At 49.0% G+C, this 21,117-nt stretch overlaps 1 protein-coding gene across 1 annotated transcript in view; it reads right to left on the bottom strand.

Annotated features, from left to right (window-relative positions):
• Positions 1 to 20,614, bottom strand: part of Scn8a (sodium voltage-gated channel alpha subunit 8) — a 179,912-nt gene extending 159,298 nt beyond the window's left edge. The window contains exon 1 of the mRNA XM_051160368.1: positions 20,550 to 20,614. The gene's annotated coding sequence lies outside the window, so the exon portion shown is untranslated. The remainder of the gene's footprint in view (positions 1 to 20,549) is intronic.
• Between the last annotated feature and the right edge of the window lie 503 nt (positions 20,615 to 21,117).

The raw sequence follows: 21,117 nt of genomic DNA, 5'->3' as shown, positions 1-21,117 counted from the left end.
GTTGGTTTCTGTTACTTTGTTTGTTTTTTCACTTCTAGTATCTTCTAGGCTGGAGTGAAAAAGTCAACCCAAACATAGAACTACAAACCTGATGCAAACAGAAAAAATTCCACGCACAGACCTTTATTTCTGGTTCAGGCACCCGGAATGGGGGCCCCATTCACTAAGCAGTGGACAAAGGAGGTCCCACTGTGCACTTTCTCTTAGCTTGTCCCGAGGCAGCAGTGCTAACCACAACAGCCTGGAGAGGACAGGTCCTCTGACAGAATTACCAGGACACACCCAGGACTCTCGTCCTCTTGTCTCCGGCTCCCAACTGGTCTCAGGAAAAGGAAAACAGAACCGAGGTGCAAAACTCCAGGATTTCCAGGCAAAGGAGCCGCGAGGGGAAACCCTGGACCAGGAGAGTTAAGCAACGACAGGAAGAGGAACTCAGCAAAGCTATAAACTCTGGTACTCACGGTCACCTAAAGAGTACGTCAGAGGTTTGCCCAGGCTGCGCCCAGAGTGCACTGCTGCCAGATCCTTCCCTGGCAGACACAAATGATAAGGTAGATGCCACAGAGGCTGAGCGGTGCCTGCTCTAGCCCACGGAAACAAGAGGCCACTGACGCCTAACTGGATTGATGCCCAGAGAAATACAAGGAAGAAACCGTCCACGTGCTCCACGCTGTGAAACGCGGCCTTCTGGGTCCCACGTGGCCAGTGCACTCGTGGACTCAGAGTAGCTCTGGATCCCTGCACACAAGAGGTGCAGGCTCACAACATTCCAGCCCCACCTCTCTCCAGGGATTTAAGTAGTTAATGGTCACTGGAGAGGGACACATTGGTGACTTTCCCTTGCTTCAATATGTGACAGTCCCCTCCCCCACCCATGCACTCAGGAGATCACATGAAAACCAAACTGTAGAGGAATATTATTTCACAACAAGGCTGCTCTGGCAAGAGATCACATCCAAAGACCTTCTAGGTCTGTGTGATCCAGCTCGAACGCAAACACATCTTTAATCCAGGAGACAGAGGCAAGCAGATCTGAGCTCAAGGCCAGCCTGGTATAGAGCAAGTATCAGGTAAAGAAAAGCTCAGGTCCAGGCGTGGTGGTACATGCCTTTAACCCCAAACAATGAAGGTAAAGTCAGCTTGTAGAAAGAAGCACCCATGTTAGAAAGTGACGTCTAATTGAGTGGCAGAAAAGGTGACAAATCAGAGAAGATTTGACAGACTAGGATATGCCCAACTCTCACGAGGAGAGAGAGGAAAGGGAAGCTACTTAAGAGGCAGTTTTTCGGAGAGAGGAGGCAGTTTTACCAGGACAGGAATAGAGAGATGGGTTGCAGAGAGAACTCAGGTGAAGAAGGAGCCAGAGAATGAGAAGGAGCCAGGAGATTAGCACAGATTGCTTAATTAGTTTGAGGTCAAGCAGAGCAATTTAGAGGCTGAGAGAGAAGCCAGGTTAAATAAGTCATTTGGGCAAGGAGTTAGAGCCAGAACAGCTGAGCTGAACCAGCCAGCCCAGGCTTAGAAAGAACAAGTAAGGGTGAGCTCACTAAGCAGTAAGTCTCAGAGGCTGAAGACATTCTAGGCCTCGGTTAGATTGTATCGAGGCTTGAAGCTTCCAGGACTAGGCCTAGGTTAGCAGATGGCGGCAGTAAGTCTCCCAGACAACAACTGAGCCAGGAGAGTAAAAGTTACTTTTACACAAAACAAGAGATATCAAAATAGGAAGGAGAGTTGTTGAGAAGGGATCACAGAGGAGTGTAACGGGATGAGAGAGGTAATGAGGGCTAAGAGGATCCAAACACATTATATACATGTATGAGATTGTCAAGGAATAAAAGGTAATTTTTAAAAACATTTTTAAAAGGCTAAGGAGCCAGTGAGAATGTTTAGTGGATAAAGGTGCTTGCTGCCGATCCTGCTGATCCGAGAGATCCCGCACAGGTGGGAGGAGACAGCATCTCCTCCTGCGAGTTGTTCTCTGATTAACACATACGCCAACACACACACACACACACACACACACACACACACACACACACACACACTGGGCGGGGGAGAGAGGGAGGGAAATTTACAAAATTAAAACTACATATATATGTATGCACATGAATTGGAGACAACGGAAGAATAAATGAACTGGAAGAAGCTATGCCAGTTGAACAGCACAGGGAAAGGCTTTTAGAAGAAACAGAGGCAAGCTTGGTGATACCTGTCTATGTCTGTAATCCCAGCTCCTGGGATAGAGGGGCAGGAGGATCACCACAGGCAGAGGCCAACCAGTACTGCACAGAGAGATTCAAGAAACAAACAACAAAGGAAAAAAACAGGGGGCTGGGGTACAGCAGAACAGAACGTGTCTAGCATGCACAAAGCCCCAGTTCCACCCCTAATACAGACACACCCTCAAAACCCTGACCCTGACCCTGTCCTGTCACGGCACAACGCTAAAGGCCTTACCCTGACTGCCTTGGTTACAGATCTGTTCACTATGACTGACAGCAGAACAGGGACTCAAGGCCGACGTCTCGGAGGTGGGAACGGATGCAGAGGCCATGAAGGAACGCTGTTAACTGGCTTGTCCCTATGAACTCCAGGAGCGCCTGCCCAGGGCTGGGCTCTCCCACATCCATCACTGAGAGGATGTACTGCTGGCTTGCTGAAAGGCCGACCTGGTGGGCACATTTTCCCAGTTGTGGCTCCCCCTTCCCACGTGACTATAGCCTGTGTCAAGTTGACATTAAAACCAGGCACCAGTGGCTGGAGAGATGGCTCGCTGACTACTCTTCCCATGGTCCTGGGTTCAATTCCCAGCACCTACAGGTGGCTCACAGCTCTGTCACTCCAGCTCCAGAGGACCTAACTCTCTTCTGCCTCTGCATGCACAGTGTGCACACAGTACAGACACATTCGTGCAAACAAGACACTCACACACATCAAATAAAATAAACAAAATCTTTTTTAAAACTCCTAAGCAGTATGATCGACCAGTTGCCAACCTGACACACATATTACTGTTGAGCCCTACCCTTCCTTCCTTATCCACTCCCAAGCTTGTATTAATATTAATATCGCAATATAAAACATTTCAACTTTTAAAATTCCCACAACCTTTAAAAGTTCATACACTTTAAAAGTTTATTTTCTAAGCTGGACAGTGGTGGTGCATGACTCTAGTCCCAGCACTCGGGAGGCAGAGGCAGGCAGATCGCAGAATTCACGGACAGCCTGGTTTAAGGAGCAAGTTCCAGGACAGTTGGGGCTACCCAGAGAAACCCTGTCTTGTAAAAACAACAACAAAACTAAATAAATAAATAAGTTCAGTGTCTTTAAAATATTCACAATCTCTTTCAAAGTTCAAATTGTCTCAAAAGCTCCATAGTCTCAACTGTGGGCTCTTGTAAAATTAAATAAATAAATGAATGAATAAATGAGTGACACACTTCCTTACTCTAAGAGGGAAGCAACAGGGCTCAGTTACATTCAAATCTAAGGAAAACCAAAATCCCTCTGTAAATCTCAGTGTCAGACTCTGGGCTCCAAGAGGCTCACCACAGTGACCTTGGCCCAAGCCAGCTTCCCCCGGCAGCTGCTGCTGTCCTTGGTGACTGTCCCACAGTACTGGCATCTCCAAATGCCCGGGTCTCTCCACAGAGTCTGACCCTGGCATGTGGGGCCAGACCTCATCTTTTCCCATGACCCCTTCCATCACTCTAGCCAAAGCTGCACCTCCACCAGACAACCTCTCCTGGTCTCCCACAGTGCCAAGCCTCATCTGTTCACCATTCCTTCCTTCAAACCCTCACATGGGAGACTTTTGCACACCACCGAGTATGGCTGCCAGCAGGAGACGTGGCCTTGGCTGGCCCCCTGTGGGCTGAGCCTCTGTGTGCTGACTCTCAGGAAGTAGAGTCCTGAGGTAGAAGGTTTTACCTCGATGGTGCTGGTTCTCTTCTCAATTACTGCTGATTCTTCAGCCCAGCTCCCCAGCATCCACTGTCCCCGGAAAGCACAGGTTTCATTCTAGCAGTGGGCCTGAGCGTCTCTGCCAGGCCTCCGCCATCTGCTCGGCTCTCAACGTTCTCTTCTTCCCACAGGACAGCCCAGTCAGCTCTCAGACTCAGTGGCTCTTCCAGCCCAGAGTTCAAATGCCACCACAACCCTCCTAAACACGGTCAGGTCTGTCACAGGAAAACTCATGACCTGATACTGATTTCTGTCTTAGTGAGACTTTCTATTGCTGTGATAAAACAGCCCGACCAAAAGCAACTTGGGGAAGAGAAGGTTTATTTCCTCTTATAGCTTGGAGGCACTGTCTGTGGGAGTGAGTGTGAAAACTCAAGGTGGGAACCTGGAGGCAGGAACTGAGGCCGAGACCATCAAGGAGCACTGTCAACCGCACCCATAGCCCAGCCACGACACCTGAAGCACCTGCAGGACACCTGTCTCCATTACCCCAGCCCCAGCACCTAAAGCACCTGCAGGACACCTGTCTCCATCACCCCAGCCACGACACCTGAAGCACCTGCAGGACACCTGTCTCCATCACTCCAGCCCCAGCACCTGAAGCACCTGCAGGACACCTGTCTCCATCACTCCAACCCCAGCACCTGAAGCACCTGCAGGACACCTGTCTCCATCACCTCAGCCCCAGCACCTGAAGCACCTACAGGACACCTGTCTCCATCACCCCAGCCACAGCACCTGAAGTGTCTGCAGGACACCTGTCACGATGGAACCAGCCAAATTCCAGCAGAGCCCACCACTTGCTGAGGAGCTCCTGGCCCATGATAGCTGCCGTGGGGGTGGAGGGCCACTGTTACACTTTCCACGGCCCTACACCCATATCTGGAGGTTATGGAGAGGAAAAGACGGAGGAATGGCACATGGACACACAGTTTGAAGGGGGCCTCGATGGGAGAGATTTGGGAGGAGTTAAGAGGAGAAACAAGGGGTGAATATGATTGTATTTCATTTCATACATGCAATACATACTCTCAAGAATAAAAAAATTAATATATTACAAATGAAATGGAGCTGTGTCACACACTATCACAAAACTAAGGTCTTTAATCAGTAGTTTCAAATTACACAGTTTGGTTATTCCTAATTAACATCCCTTGCTTTAAAATAAAAAATATTCTTCACCCAGAAGGAAAATGAAATTACAAGGAAACACAGAACCTCAGGATAAGAACATTAGAAAGAGCTGTCTGGGAGAAGACAGGGCACATTTTGCTTCTTTTTTAAAAAATGAGGCTTAAGCCGGGCGTGGTGGCGCATGCCTTTAATCCCAGCACTCGGGAGGCAGAGGCAGGTGGATCTCTGTGAGTTCAAGGCCAGCCTGGTCTACAAAGAGAATCCAGGACAGCCAGGGATACACAGAGAGACCCTGTCTCAAAAAACAAAACAAAACAAAATTGCTTTTAATGGAAATGACCAAAACACACCGATTAGAACAGAGACTGTCAGGTGGGGCTATTAATCAGCGAGTGCACATTTGCAGTTAAGCAAGAGCTGTGCTGCTGCGTAAGTTGCCCCTGAAGCCCACAGAGCCATATCGCACAGTGCACTCCGTGAGGAGGGCACCGCATGTGTGAAGTGCTCTCACCATACTGAAAATGGAGACACAGAAATAGACAGACAGTTACAAAAAAACAGGAAAACGAACTGCATGCCGCCTACAAGGAAGCCCACATTAAAGACAATGGGAGGGTGTTTACTGTAAGACTGGACCTCGGCGCAGAGAAAGAACATGGCTATAACCTAGTAATACATGTTACAGCAATGCGAATATGAGTCTGAAACTACTTCAAATAAAAAGATATTTTTAAGTAAAAAAAATGATACAATAAATACCATGAAACTATGAATCATCAGAAATCTGGAATGGCTATATTAACAGTATCAGATAATACTCCAAAGCAAGAAAAATTACTAGGGATAGAAAAGGACATCAAATAATAGCAAGGGATCAATTCAAAGAAGGCAAGAAAAATCTAAAATGTATGTATGTGTGCATATATGTTTCTCTGCATGTGTACACACTCACAAAGCCAACCCTGATAAAACTGAGGGAAGGAGCACAAACACCAGGAGTGTGACTAGACACAAACGCCAGGAGTGTGGCTAGACACAAACACCAGGAGTGTGACTAGACACAGACACCAGGAGTGTGGCTAGACACAGACACCAGGAGTGTGGCGAGACACAGACACCAGGAGTGTGGCGAGACACAGACACCAGGAGTGTGGCGAGACACAGACACCAGGAGTGTGGCGAGACACAGACACCAGGAGTGTGGCGAGACACTTCCATTTTACTTTTTCAGCGGTCGTTAAAATAACTGGACAGAAAATGCCCAAGGACACAACGAAACTGAAAAATACCAATAGCCAGTTGGGTGTGTAGAGTAGCCACAGATGACCCCCCAGCAACAGAACCCATATTCCATACAGTCAACAAGACAGACTTTACTTTGGGCCAAAAAACAGAGCTTATTTTAAAGCACTGAACTCATATAAAATGTATGACAGACTATGAGATGGCAAAGAAGACTGAAAATTATCCCAGATTCTAGACCACGCCCCTTAAAGTTAAGATCAGAGACAATGTGTCAAGAAAAATAAAAAGTCAAGGTTATCAAAAGTTTTCAAATCCAGTCATAGTAGTACTTGGAAAATAAATCATCTTATTAAAAACCTGTATTACTGAGGCAGGAGGATTGTGAATTCAAGGCCAGCCTGGGCTATGTAGCAAGACTCTGACTCAAAAGCCAAAAGGAAAAATGGAGGAGAAGGGAAGGAGGAGGAAGAAAAGGAGAGAGGGGAAACAGAAGAGAGAGGGAGGAGGAGAGAGGGAGGAGGAGAGAGGGAGGAGGAGAAAGAGAGAGGAAGAGAGGAGGAAGGGAGGAGTGGGGAAGAGGATGGATTGCTCAAATCAACAATGTAAGGCTCCAGTTGAGAAAGAAGAACAAATTTACTCAAATTTACATTTAAAAAACATGAGAAATGAAAGAAGAGGCATCACTACAGACCTCATATCCATCAACAACACACAAGTGTACACATGTAAATTGGAAAACTTAGATTAAGTGCAACCAATCCCTTGAAAGCAACAAAATTTCAAAGACATAAGCATCCTAAGTTATTTAAATCCAACTTGTAGTTTAAAACCTGTGTAAAAGAAAACCCCTGAGGCAGTTCAGATAACTGTGGTGGTTTGAATAAGAACACACGCCATGGGCTCATATATTTGAATGCTTAGTCACTAGGGCATGGCACTATTTGAAAGGATTAGAGGGATTAGGAGGTGTGGCCTTGTTGGAGGAAGTGTGTCACTGGAGGTGGGCTTTGAGGTTTTAAAAACCCATGCCAAGACAGTCTCTCTCTCTCTCTCTCTCTCTCTCTCTCTCTCTCTCTCTCTCTCTCTCTCTCTCTCTCTCTCTCTCTCTCTCTCTCTCTCTCTCTCTCTCTCTCTCTCTCTCTCTCTCTCTCTCTCTCTCACACACACACACACACACACACACACAGACAGACACACACACACACACACACTCAGTCTATAGACCAGGATGCAGTGCTCAGCTACTGCCTAGCACCTGCCTGCACGCCACCATTTTCCAGGACATGCTGATAATGGACTAAAGCCTCCCAGGGAGACGATTTCTTTCATAAGAGTTGCTGTGGTCACAGTGTCTCTACACAGCAATAGAGCAGTGACTAGGATTGATGGTTTCAAAAGGAAAGTCTACCAACTAAGTTTTTCTTTTCTGATTTATTTGTATGTATGTGGTGGGGACAACACATGTCTGTGTGTGTGTCTGTGTGTGTGTGTGCATGTGCCTGGGGCAGAGCAGAAGTCAACACTGGCCATTTTCCTCTACAGCAATCTACCAAGATTTTTGGTTTTATTTTTTTTAATTTTTCTATTTATTTATTTAGTATACAATGTTTTGCCTGTATGTACACCTGCACTCCAGAAGAGGGTACCAGAACACATTATAGATGGCTGTGAGCCACTGTGTGGTTGCTGGGAATTGAACTCAGGACCTTTGGAAGAGCAGGCAGTGCTCTCAACCTCTGAGCCATCTCTGCAGCCCCGATCTTTGCATTTTTAATGTTTTTCTGTTTCATGCGTGTGAATATGTGAGTGATATACACATACGTTGTGTGCAATGGAGGCCAGAGGCGGTATCACTTCCTGCCCAGTTGCCTTCAGATAGGTCTCTCATTGGACCTGGAGCTAGGCTATTATCCAGCAAGCTGCAGCATCCTCCTGGCTCCGCCCTTCACAGCACTGGGGTTACAGGTGTGCAGAGCCCAGCCCAGATTTTACATGGGTCCTGGGGATTTGAACTCAGGTGCTCACAGAGCGAGTGCTGGAACCTACTGAGCCACCTCTGCAGCTGGTCTGCTTTATTTCTCAAGACAAAGTCTCTGACTGGAACTAGAAGGAGCCATTTGGCTAAAGTGGCCAGGTAACAGGGCCACCTCTCTGCCACAGCCCCAGCGCTGGACAGAGAGCCACACACAGCACCACCATGAGTGCTGGGCTACGTCCTCACGCTTACCCAGCATGCACTGTACCTACTGAGCCACCGTCCTAGCCCCTACCATATAGTTAGTTAATAAAGGAATTTGATGAGGTGTTTCCCATGGCTAATATTATCAACATCCAAACTTGGCAAAGATGATCCAAGGGAAAAAAATAAAAATAAAAACTATAGACCTATTTTCTCAAGTAGATGCAAAACTCAACAGCAACAACAAAATGTTATTGCTGTTGTTATTTTGAGACAGGGTCCCTGGCTGTCCTGGAACTCTTTATGTGGACCAGGCTGGCCTCAAACTCAGAGATCTGCCTGCCTCTGCTCCCAAGTGCTGGGATTAAAGGTGTGCTTCACTGCCACACACTGCTCAGCAAAATACTAACAAATCAAAACAACATGAAAGACTAACACACTGCAACAAAGTATCATTCATGACCAGGGAATCAAAGACATCTGTGTCTGAAAAGCAAGTTGTGTATCAGCAAAGTAAAGAAATACACAGTCACGCCAACTCACAGAGAAAACACTCGACAGAACTGAACATCCACTCCTGACAAATTATCAAGAGACAGAAGTGAAGCTGGTAAGACGGACAGGAACAACTTACTGGTAAAACGCTGAGCGCTCCTCCCTAAGAGCAGGGAAGGGGCTGGCATCAAATATCTGATAAGAAGTTTGCAATAAACGTGAAGAAAAGACATAAATCCATATGGAGGAAATTAAACTCGCTTTTCACAGACTATTCAGTTATCTGCAGACAGTCCCAAGAAGCTCATACAACAGTTTCTAAAATCAACAAGTGAGTTTATGAGTTATAAGACACAAGTTCTCATTTTAAAAATCCATTGTTTTTCTACATTCAAGAAATGAATTAAAAGCTGAAACCTAAAATAAAACCATTTACATTAGCTAAAAAATAAATCTAAAAATGTCCAGAATCTATATGCTTAGACTACAAAATCGGGAGCTGGTGAGATGGCTCAAGAAGTAAAGGTGGGTGGGGCACGGTGGGCCACGCCTTTAATCCCAGCACTCGGGAGGCAGAGGCAGGCGGATCGCTGTGAGTTCAAGGCCAGCCTGGTCTACAAAGCGAGTCCAAGGCTACACAGAAAAACCCTGTCTTGAAAAACAAAAAAACAAAAAGAATAAAAGGACTTGAAGGCAAGCCCAAGGACCTGAGTTCAACCCCTGAGCCCCGCATTACAGAGGGAGGGAACCGATTCCTACGAGTTGCCCTCTCATTTACACACACACACACACACACACACACACACACACACACACACACACAAAATGCTGATGAAAGACGTCAAACAGTACTCAAATAAATGAAGAAATATGTCACACTCATTGGTGAGAAGCCGGGAGCCAGCTAATAAATTCTTAAACTGGTCTATAGATTTAATACAGTTCAATCAAAATTCCAGTAGGAGGTTTTGCAGATATGTACCAGCTAGTTCTGCCTGATTTCCAGAATAATTTTAATAAAAGAACAAAGTTGGAAAATTCATGTGACCCGACTTAAACTCTTCTGTAAAGCTACAGTCATCGTGAGTGGCACACGTGAAGGGACAAATGATCAAAGCAATGGAACAGGACAGAGTCCAGGATGACACAGGCAGCGCCACCTGACTTGGAAAAGCGCAGGACCAGCTCAACAGAGAGAGACAGGGTCATCCCTCCCACAGTGGTGAAGACCACCACACACAAAACCCGCCCTCTACAGAAGGGACACATCTGAGCTCAGGTCCAGTTCTAACACCATAAAACCTTTAAAAGCATCTAACACCATCCTGGGTAGACAAAAAGGGCTTATATATGTCTTTAAAACCACAACCCATAGCCGGGTGTGGTGGTGGCACACGCCTTTAATGCCAGTACTCGGGGAGGCAGAGGCAGGCAGATTGCTGTGAGTTCGAGGCCAGCCTGGTCTACAAAATGAGTCCAGGATAGCCAAGGCCTCAAAGAGAAACCCTGTCTCAAAAAATCAAAAGCAAAACAAAACAACAACAAACAAAAAACCCACAACCCATAAGAGAGGAAAAGGGGAAATTGTACTTAATCAAAAATTTGACAAGTGTCATTACAAGTAAGAAGAAAAAAAATGCTGACACTGAGAGAAAACATATCCAAATGATTAATCTGGGGAAACACATCTCTAGAATATATATATATATATATGTTTTTTTTTTTTTCAAAAACACACAGAAGCAAAACTCACAATAGGAAATCTAATACATCCTTAATAGGCAAAATATAGGAACAGACACTTCACCTCAAGTATTCAGACAGCAAACAAGCGTGTAAAAAGGTGTTCCATATCATCAGCCACTGAGAACTACAGACTGAAACCACAGTCCAATACCACTGGCCCCTTGCTGACTGAGACTGGGAGAAACCAAACCGGCCCTGACCAGGTGACAGAGGAAACAGCGAGATAGAGCGCCTCCGGGGAGGGTGCACAGTGGTGCGGCCTCACTGGCACCGAGTTCACTAGCTTTGTCCCTAATGTCTCAGAGGGCACTCACTGTGCAATTCCTGAGGCCAGGCCTGCAGCATCCATGTTAAAAGCCAGGCACAGCAGCGGGCTCCTGCAAACCCAGCACTGACAGAAAAGACAAGGGGTTCGCTGACCCTAAGTCCAGTCAAGAAATCAGCTTCAGATTCAGTGAGGGACCCTGACTCAGAGGAATAAGGTGGAACGTGACAGAAGACACACGGTTACCCCCCTTCACACATGCACGAAGTGGTGTGTGCACACATATGCGCAGACTGCACGCTGCCCCAAAGACAGGCACACACTTATTATACTTGCCAGCAGTCATACTCTTTTTTTTGTTGTTTGTTTTGTTTTTTGTTTTTTCAACACAAGGTTTCTCTGTGTAGCCCTGGCTGTCCCAAAACTCACTCTGTAGACCATGCTGGTCTCAAACTCACATAGATCTGCCTGCTTCTGCCTCCCCAACTGCTGGGACTAAAAGTGTGTGCCACCGCCCCCAGCCCCAACAGCTCCGCTCTTAGCGATGACCTCGGGAGGGATGCGAATTTAGGCTTACACAGAGACCTGTGGAGCAGCACTTATTCACAATAGCCAGAAACATCCCCCACTCCAGGTGTCCTTACACAGATGAATAAGCAAATTGTTAGATGCAGGGTTGGTCACAACTGAACAAACAATTCAATTATGTACAGTAAGATACCATCACCAATAACGAAGGACCAATTGGTGCAACATAAGTCACCAAGATATCATGCTGAACAAAAGAGGCCCTGCTCCAGAAGCTAGGTGCTGTGGTGCGGCACTATCTGCACGGCATTTGGGAAAGGCCGGCTCACAGGAACGAGGGCCCAGCCGGGGCTTGCCAAGAGCTACAGATTAGCGACACTGCAAAGGACCACAGAAGGGACCGTGAGGATGCCGTGCGTCCCTACACAGAGTGCTAAATCTGTTTATGCCATATTCATGAACTCCTCCTGGCTCCGAGGCAAGCCACCGGGGCCGCTGTCAACTGTCTGAGTGCAAACAGGAAGATGTAAAGGAACTTACAAGGACTGAAATTATTCAGGAAACCCCAGTGACTAAAAAAAAGAAAGAAGGAAATTTTAACAAACGAAATTATTATTTTTTTTATTGAAGGGATTTCTGATGTGTTCTTTTCTAAATGTGTTTTATTATGTTGGTATACAGATTCCAATATTCACAGACCCTGCTCTTCCTCCTCCTCCTCCTCCTCCTTTGAAGATCTTTGCTAACTGGAAGAGGTAAGATCAAGGCCAAGCTCCCCAGGTGTGCCCATGCTCTGCCGGGCCAGTGGCCCCTGTCATGTACTCCAGATCCACAGTGGACTCGCCCAAGGCAGGCTTGAGGCTTGACATCCACAGGAGCAGCATGGATGAGATCCCATCCTCCCTCTGTTCTTACCTTTCAGTGGCTACCTTTAGAGCCTTCACTCATGTCTGTCTGGAACAGAAGGAAACAATAGAAAAGGAAAGAAACCCACTGTTTCAGCCAAGACAAAGCCAGCCCTCAGTCACAGCCTGAAGTGCATGACTCTGACTCCTCAACCTCCAAATCGAAGGCTAGCTGAGAATATCAAGAAAGAACAGAAAGGGTGGGGCGGGGGTAAAAGTATTTGAACAACAACAAAACCCAGGGGCTCATTGTTGGCATGCGGTCACTGTGTAATTCAAATGCTGGTTTCTGTGTCCCCTATCTCTGGTTGCAAGCCTTGCTCTGAGAATCTCCTGTCTCAATGTTGTATAAACTCTGCTCCCCAATTGCCCCTTTGTATGCCAATAAAGCAGCTTACAGCCAATCAGTGAGCTTACACAGCCAATCAGTGAGCAGGAGAGACAATAGGGCTGGACTTCCTACCAGCCAGGGGAGGAGGAGTTAGAGAAGGAAGTAGGGGATTCAGCCACAGGCAGAGCTGCAGGAGAGAAGAAGATTCAGCTGCAGCAAAGAAAGAACTAAAATCAAGTAACTTGGGGATTTTGGCAAAGATGGAGCCAGGGTAACATAGAGGGTTAAGAACGGATTTTAACTGCTCAAGGTGGGGTTGTAAAGCCTTATAAACAAATATAAAGGAGTCTCAATTATTTGTGTGATAGCCAGGCTAAGAAATAAACTAAGAGAAACAAACACAGTTTAATAAAAATAACTTAAAGCTGGTTGTGGTGGTACACGCCTTTAATCTCAGCACTCGGGAGACAGAGGCAGGTGGATTGCTGTGAGTTCGAGGCCAGCCTGGTCCACAAAGGGAGTCCAGAACAGCCAAAGCTACACAGAGGACCCCTGTCTCAAAAAAACAAACAAACAAACAAACAGAACAAGAAGAAGAAGGTTCTAATGGAAACCTTAAAAAGCAATTTAAGTAGTTAAAAAAAGAAAAGAAAAAAAGGATTGTTTTCACTCAAATTAATTTTTTTTACAGTAAGTAACCCAAGATATTAGGATAAATAAAAAGAAAACATAGGGAAATTGTGTATTGTGATAAAGCAAAGGAAGGACTGATCTAAGATAGTCTAGATTGAGAAATCAAATCGCCAGAGTGAGCTGGGGAGCTGGCTCGGCCATTAAGAACACTGGCTGCTCGTCCAGAGGACCCGGGGTCCAGCCCGGTACCCACACACCAGCTCACCGTGACCTGGATCTCCAGTAGCAGGGGCCCGATGCCTCCTCCTGGCCTCCACAGGCACTAGACCAGCACGTGGTGCAGACACACAAGCAGACAAAACTCCCATGCAGATAAAATAAATAAATAGATCAATAAATATTTTAAAGATAAAATCTTTCTGAAAGACAATGGGCACAGTTGAGGGGGACAGCAGGGGCTACGTGGATGTGCCCAGGACTTGCGGCTGCGCTCCTGGGAAGCATACTGAATGGCTGGGGACAGTAAAAACAACTCTGAGCCCTCTGCCTCTAGCGACTATTCAAGCGAGTAAATACAGCAGGTGGACTTTAAGGTAGAGCGGAAGAGAACCGGTAGCGCTTTTGTGGACGGATGGCGGTGAGGGGTGGGGAATGTGAGCCCTTTCCCCCCCGCAAAGCAAGAAAACACCCTCTAGCTTTCCCAACACCGAAATCAGGTAAAGAGGACAATGTGCGGCAAAGTTCCAGAAAAAAACTGAACTAAAGACAAACAGGCGAAATTCCTCCTTCCTGAGGTTCTGTGCTCGGTCCGAGGTATCAGGACCACTGCAGTCTGGAAATGAGCCCAGACACAGAGCCCAGGAGTCTTCGGGAGAGGTCACACGCATCATGAGGTATGAGCGGCCCTTATGTCCACACCCCAAAGGCCTCACCTTCTGTACCTCCCCTTTGGTAACCCCTCATACTCCTGACACTGCCCCCACGAGCTCAGTGCCAATCTTTAAAGCACGCCTGTTCTACTCGAGGCATTTTCCCCTATAAACAAGGGGTCGCATCTCTTTACACTGAATCCTAGGAAATCCAATTGAGAATTCAACTGAGGTCCCTGGGTGTTCTGAGAAAGTCCTGCCAGGCTTGTTTGTAGCCTGCTTAATATTCCTATGCAGTTTAATAACAACGTACTAATTTGTTTTCACTTAACATTGTTTTGCTCAGCTTATTGCTAAGGCAAGAAGGCAGGAGTGGCCGAGGCACCAAAGCTCACCGCCTTATCCTTAAAGAGCCGAGATAAGGAGCTAACTGCACAAAAACAAACACAAAACAGCCTTCTTCACACATGGAGCTGCTGCCCCACACAAAGAGGAAACTGCCACTAAAGGATGGTTCGCAATGGACCCAGGCTTTTGGGGGCTCAGTACTTAACTGTCTTCACAACTAAATCAGGAGGAAATTATACAGGAAAACGGACTGTTTTTTCACTGATGAAGTAGTCTTGGTCTCTTTTACTATCAAATACTACCTAAACGTTAAAAGTAACCTAACTATGGGCTGGAGAGATGGCTCAGAGATTAAGAGCACTGACTACTCTTCCAGAGGTCCTGAGTTCAATCCCCAGCAACCACATGGTGGCTCACAACCATCTGTAATGTGTGATACATATTGGATACATAAGAAATAAATTTTTTAAAAAAGAAAGAAAGAAAAAAAGGGAAAAAAAAAAAGTAACCTAATTGGCTTTCCCTGGCTCGCCAGGTTCACTTGGGTGGAAATACTAACAGACAAGAAAGTGTGTAACTCACAACTTTTGTACAAGTCTGTAGCACCCGGGACTCCAACGCCTTTAGCAGTACGGGGAAGAAGAGGGAAGGAGTCAGTCAATGGGACTTTAGAGGGACTCAGTGCTCTCCATTTCTAGACCCCCTGGACAAGCCACAGTGACACAGGAAGGGTTAGAGGTTACAGAAACGGCCCTGAACCTCTCCAGCTAACACTCAGTTCTCCTCATGGCGGTGTGCCTCTTAGAGCCTGAGGAAAATCTTACCCCTTCTGCCTGCGCTCCCGCGGTCCAAAGGCACCCACTTGTGTCCGAGACCCACTTGTGCTCCTAGACCTTAACGCACCAATTCCCAGCATGCTCTCTGTCCCCCAATCCCTGCACCAATGTTTGCATGAGTAAAGATGCTCCGGGTGTCCACAGCCATGCTCTCCCAAGGTCCTGGTTAACTAGGGTGCCAGTGAGAGAGTACTCATGGGTCACCACGTAAGGATGCTCATGTGCAAGACACAGGGAGAAAGATCGGCAAACGGAGGTGGGACAGTCCACACAGCGCTGTTCTGATGTGCATGGGGGCAGAGCGTTGGGACAGACGCAGAAGGAAACGCGTGCAGCCTTGGCGACTCCTTGACACATCCTCGGGTCATTTTCCCTCATTCTTTCTCCTCCAAAATGCTCCTTCCAAAGTACTTTTGCCTTCTTTCTGCCTCTCTCAAAATCTTGCACCATGCCCACTCACTAAGATATGTTTAGCTACCTAGGATAATGATAATTTCTTAAAATAAACCAAAACTGTTCATTTTACTTGGTTATATGAACATCAGAATGTAACACCATTTAATGGGGGGAAAATCCTTAAGTGTGAATCACCAGCCAGCCCTGTGGCAACCTCATCCTCACGGCTGGACAACTCCGTCTCCCAGCCACGCCATCTCCCAAGCTGTAACACAGAATACTGCCTGCCTTTACCTAGCTCTAACAGTTACCAGCTGGGATGTCCTGAGCTTGTATAAACAGGGCGACGGTGACAGCTCGTGAGGCCTAATGTGAGATCCGCTCAGACACAGGCGCTCAAGGATCACACGAGAAGAAAACTGAAAGTCCAGAGCCGCTCCAAACTCTAGGGCGCTAATAAAACCCAGCTCATGTGGGCCTCAGCCTTCGGGCCTGCTCCGTCTTTAGATCTGTAGGTCAAGCAGCCTGTGTGTATTTATTAAGACATTCCTTTGTGGTAAGGAGCACCGGCCGTCAGAGCTTAGCTCAGGAGCCAATAAGAGAAGAGTTACCTTGGCAGTTGCCACCTCTGTGCAGTGTGAGACCAACACAGCCACTATACGGCATATTCTTCCTCCTTTTAGGCAATGTCCACTCAGGCTAAGGAGCCTGCAGACCCCACACCCTAAGCCAGACTGACGTTAAGGAGCTGTCTGCTTTTCAGACTGCTGCAGCTCCTGACATGGTGTGTATGCATGACAGCAGACACATGTAAACACCCACTGCGCTGCTAAATCTCCAGAGAAAGGAAACATTTCATTTAATCCCCACAAACGATGCAATGTCAGCATTATCATTCCCATTTTTATAGAAGAGAGCAACTAAAACCCAGAAGCTGGATAGCTTACCCAAGGCTAAATAAAACACAAGTAAGTGACCAAGTCAGGATCTTAACTGAGCTTTGTCTGATCTAAGGCCCAGAGCTGCCTCTAACTATGGCAACCGGTTGAGTCATTTCTCCTCCATGTTTAACCAGGTGTCCTAGCCGTGTTCCTGAAACCTAACAAAGAGACAGGAAAAAAATTCAGAGGGCTTCTCCTTTTTCTTTTCTTTCCCTATATTTATTTCCCATCTTTTTACAAACTGTGTTTATGTTTTAAAAAAATCACTAAGCTCAACATGGCAGTCACACAGCACCCTCACAAGCGCTAAGCACGCGGGGCCAAAGTTATGAGTCTCCTTCTCAGTCCTTCACAGCCCCATGCTTCTAAGTTGGTGCCATTCCGCAAATGTGTCCGTGTCTGATACACTGTCTTACATATGGGAAACACAGGGTGACACTAGCCATCGAGAGCCTGACAGAGAGAAATTGTCTTTATTCCTTTAGTCAGTGTGCTACATTTTAGCCAAGAGACTTTTTTTTTTAAAGGTTTACTCTGTAAGTAAGTTCTTCACATTAAAGTCAGTTTTGTGAAAATTATTGAAAGGATTAAGGGGGAAAGCAAATGGAAATGTGACAAACTAATGTCTGAGGGTACCCCTCCCCAAAGTCCGTTAGGTTAAGAACCTGAAAAATACAGTTTAAAAGTAACTATCATTGAAACAACTTCCGGGATCGAAAGGTCTCACTCAAACATGGCCACTGCTTCTGCTGAGCACGGAGGACTTTCTTCCGTGCCGTTTCTGCAACCAGTGCGTGTCATCTTTATGACTGTGGCGACTGGCCACGCACTGGATAAGCTATGCTCAACACTTGCTCTGTAGCACAGGCTTACTGGCCTGCTCGGCACAGGGGTCCCATAAGATGGATTCCAAGGGAGGCAGGAGGCTGAGCAAGCTGAATTCTATGTTCCCCCTTCTTAATCTATGGTTTTAAAGCAATTTTTAGACCAACATAGCACAGTGACATAATAGGACCACGAGCTGGCCTGCTGAGTCCCTTTCCCTGCTAGCTCACTGCTCAGATCAACCCAGCAAAAATGCCCTTCAGCCTCAGCCTAACTTGGTAAGCTGTCTAATCACTTCTGGCCAAGGCCGAATTGCCATAATATTAACAGTTTCTTGCTGTTTGAAAAGACAAAAATGTGCTGAAACCCTGCAGTCGGCAGAACGCGTATGCCTTGCATGTATACAGCTGTAGAAGCCTACGACGCATTGCCACCAGGAGGGACACCAAAATGTGGACTCATGTGGGAGTCAGAAAAAACGCGATACCTAGACCTTCAACCTCAAGTACAAGGCAGCTGCGCACGCACATGCAGATCCGGTTCCACAGGGGAGGCTGCTGCTCAGACCCGGCAGCGCAAAGCGAGGTCCCTCCCAGCCGGCCCCTTCAGCTAAGGGAGCCGGGAGCTGTCCTTTCAGCACCGCAGCCGGGTACCCCTCTAGAACAAGCATGAAACAAATGAAAAGGCAGGGCAGAGAGGAGGGTGCGGGAAAGGGCTCAGGGTCTTCCTTCAAGGAAGCAACTGTGAGGCTACTTGTTTTTAAATGTACTACATCCCAAGTCATTATCTTTAGTTAATTAAAAAATACGTTCCAAGTATTTGTATGAAAGTTGACAAAACCTCAAATGGAAACCAACCACCGCCTATAAAGTCAGCCTCCCAGCAGACCACAAGAAACCAGCAGCTAGCTGGCCAGCTCCACCATGAAGTGCTCTGCAATCCGCACCACATCCCAGCAAGAGACACATCACATCCACACACATCAGACGGTCTGAGAACACGGAACATGCGTGCGGCCCTCTCCAGAGAGCTTCGATTTCTAGGACAGACGGAATGCTCACGGAACACAAACTCTTACCAGCCCCCCTCCCCAGCCCCCCAGCAATCAAATCCTCTTTCAGGGAGGACTGAAGGTCTCTTCTGGGTCATGAGTTCCAGAGGCAAGCGCTGCAGTATTTCCAAGAGCCAGGTTACAGACAATATGCTAAAAAGCTTTCGGTTCCTACCATCCTGGCGCGGGGTGGCAATGCCCAGCCATTTGCATTACACGTCAAAAACACAGTTTTTGAGGAAAGAATAAAGCTCCCACCCCCATATCTTCTAATGCATATGGAGAAAAGAAAGGGAAGGGAGCCTGTGAGATGCGGGGGTCGGGGGGGACCCTACCACACCCGGGGTCTCCTTGGAAAGCTATAGCATCCCCCAGGCCTAACACATCCCCCCTCTCTAAAGGATCGCCAGGCTTAAACACAGTTATAAAAAGCACCCCCCCCTTTGCCCTAAGGGCCTTCTTCACCCACACTTCCTGCTCCCAATCCTTGCCCTCCTGGGTGCCCCCTGTGCAGCAGGGCTTGCAGCCTGCGCTTTCTCTCTGCCCCTGAGTACAGCCACATGAAATGCAAAGTTTCTGCTATGTTCTCCCCCACCCCCGCCCCAACAGATGACATTGGTTATGAGCACAGATGCGAATCTTGTAACCTTCCAGTTATAAAAATGTATTCCCCGTGCTTCAAAGACCGCAGTGTACGTGAGGCAGAGGGCATAGGGTGGAGTAGTTGGAAGGATTGCACGGTTTGGAGAATTCCTATTTATTAGGCTGGGGGAAAAAAATGACTCCCATTCCACCCTAACTCGATGTTGGGGACGCTGAAAGGGTCTGACAGCCCCCCAACTACCGCCCGGAAAGTTAACTGCCAAGTCTCCACCGGTGGTTGTGAGGGCGGTGGAGAGGATGCAGCAGCGGGGCTCCCGGGAGAGAGGTTTTGCGGTCCCCGAGGTAACCAAGAGCGAAGTAAAGAGGAAGGGTCCAAGCTGTGGAGCTGGGCTAACAGTTCTGTATCCCAGGGCGAACAAGAAGCCCAGGGTGCTGCTGCCCGTGGTAAGGTGGGGGAGGGAAGGGAGCGGGGAGAGGAACAAGCTCTCTCTCTCTCTCTCTCTCTCTCTCTCTCTCTCTCTCTCTCTCTCTCTCTCTCTGCATAGGGTGGCGTAGGGGTGGGGGGGGGGGAAGGGGATATTCTGAAAGTGATGTACTCTGATGCAGGAATCCCTAGCCTGCCAAGGAAGGTCGCGGGGGGCTCCAACACAGCCCATGAGCACCCTGATGAGAGGGGGACTGATACATCCGAGTACAGGAGTAAAGGACAGGAGGTGTCCTGACTGCCCCACGAACCCAGGAGTCCTCCCCCCCCCCCGCCCGGCTTCTGCAGCTGGTAGCAATGTGGAGCCGGAGGAGGGAGGAGGGTTCAGTAAGGACTGGGGGAGGGGGCAGAGATGAGGGGCCGCAGAGCAGCCCGAAAGCCCAGGCTGGGCTGGCACTGGGGGCTGGGTACCGGCTGCAGAGCTGAGGGGGCGCCCGGGCAAGCCCGCGTCCTCCCGGCTCGACCAGGGGACCCGGGGGGGTAGGGTATCCAGGGGTGGGAGCTGGCGGCCCCCCATTCTCCCCGGGAACCCCGGCGAACACCGCAGAAGGAAGCAAGACTTCCAAACACCCGTGCAAAAGACGGAGGGCAGAGACCCCGCTCCGCGGCCACGCGAGCCCCGTGAGCCCCGCGGCCCGCGAGCCGTGCCGCGCGCTCTGCGGCAAAGCGTCGGGCAAGAGAGGGGCGAGCCCGCTCCGGGGTCCCGGGGCGAGAGGGGAAGAGAGCCCAGGCCGAGGAGCGGCGCCGGGCCGGGGTCTCCGGGGCGACTTACGGCTGCGGCGGGCGAGGCGGCGGCGGCCCTAGCGCGGGGCCCGGGAGGCGCGGCCGGACTGCAGAGGCGCCGAGGCTGCGGCGGGCGGGACTGCGGTGGGCGCCATCTTGGAGCGCTCCCCGCGCCCGCCCCCCGCGCCGCGCGAGCCCTTGCATAATTGATGACTCGCGCCGCGCGCGCCACCGCGCGCCCCCGCCGCCGGTCCCCCGCGCGACCCTCCGCGCGCGCCCCCCGCCCGCCCTCCTTCCCTCCGGCCCTCCCGCCCGCGCCCTCTGCCCCGCGCCCCGCGCCGGCCCTCCCGTCCCCCCGCCGGCCACCTACCCTGCCGGGCGCGCCCGCCCGCCGGCCCTCGCCCGCTGCCGGCTCGCCAGCCTGCGTCCCCGCGCTCCGGACTGGATGCGCGCCGAGCCCGGCCGGCAGGGGGCGCCGCGCCCGAGCGCCTGCGAGCGTCCCCGGGCCCGCCTCCGCGACGCCCCCGCCGGCCCCGCCGGCCCCGGCGTCGACACCCGGAGGATGCTCTGCGGCTCTGGTCAATGACAAGACTCTCCTTGCTCCCGGGCACGCCCGG

The sequence above is a fragment of the Acomys russatus genome, chromosome 17, assembly GCF_903995435.1.
Source record: "Acomys russatus chromosome 17, mAcoRus1.1, whole genome shotgun sequence".
NCBI classification, from domain to species: domain Eukaryota; kingdom Metazoa; phylum Chordata; class Mammalia; order Rodentia; family Muridae; genus Acomys; species Acomys russatus.
The sequence above is the reverse complement of the archived record's forward strand: the minus strand, read 5'-3'. Positions and strand labels throughout refer to the sequence as shown.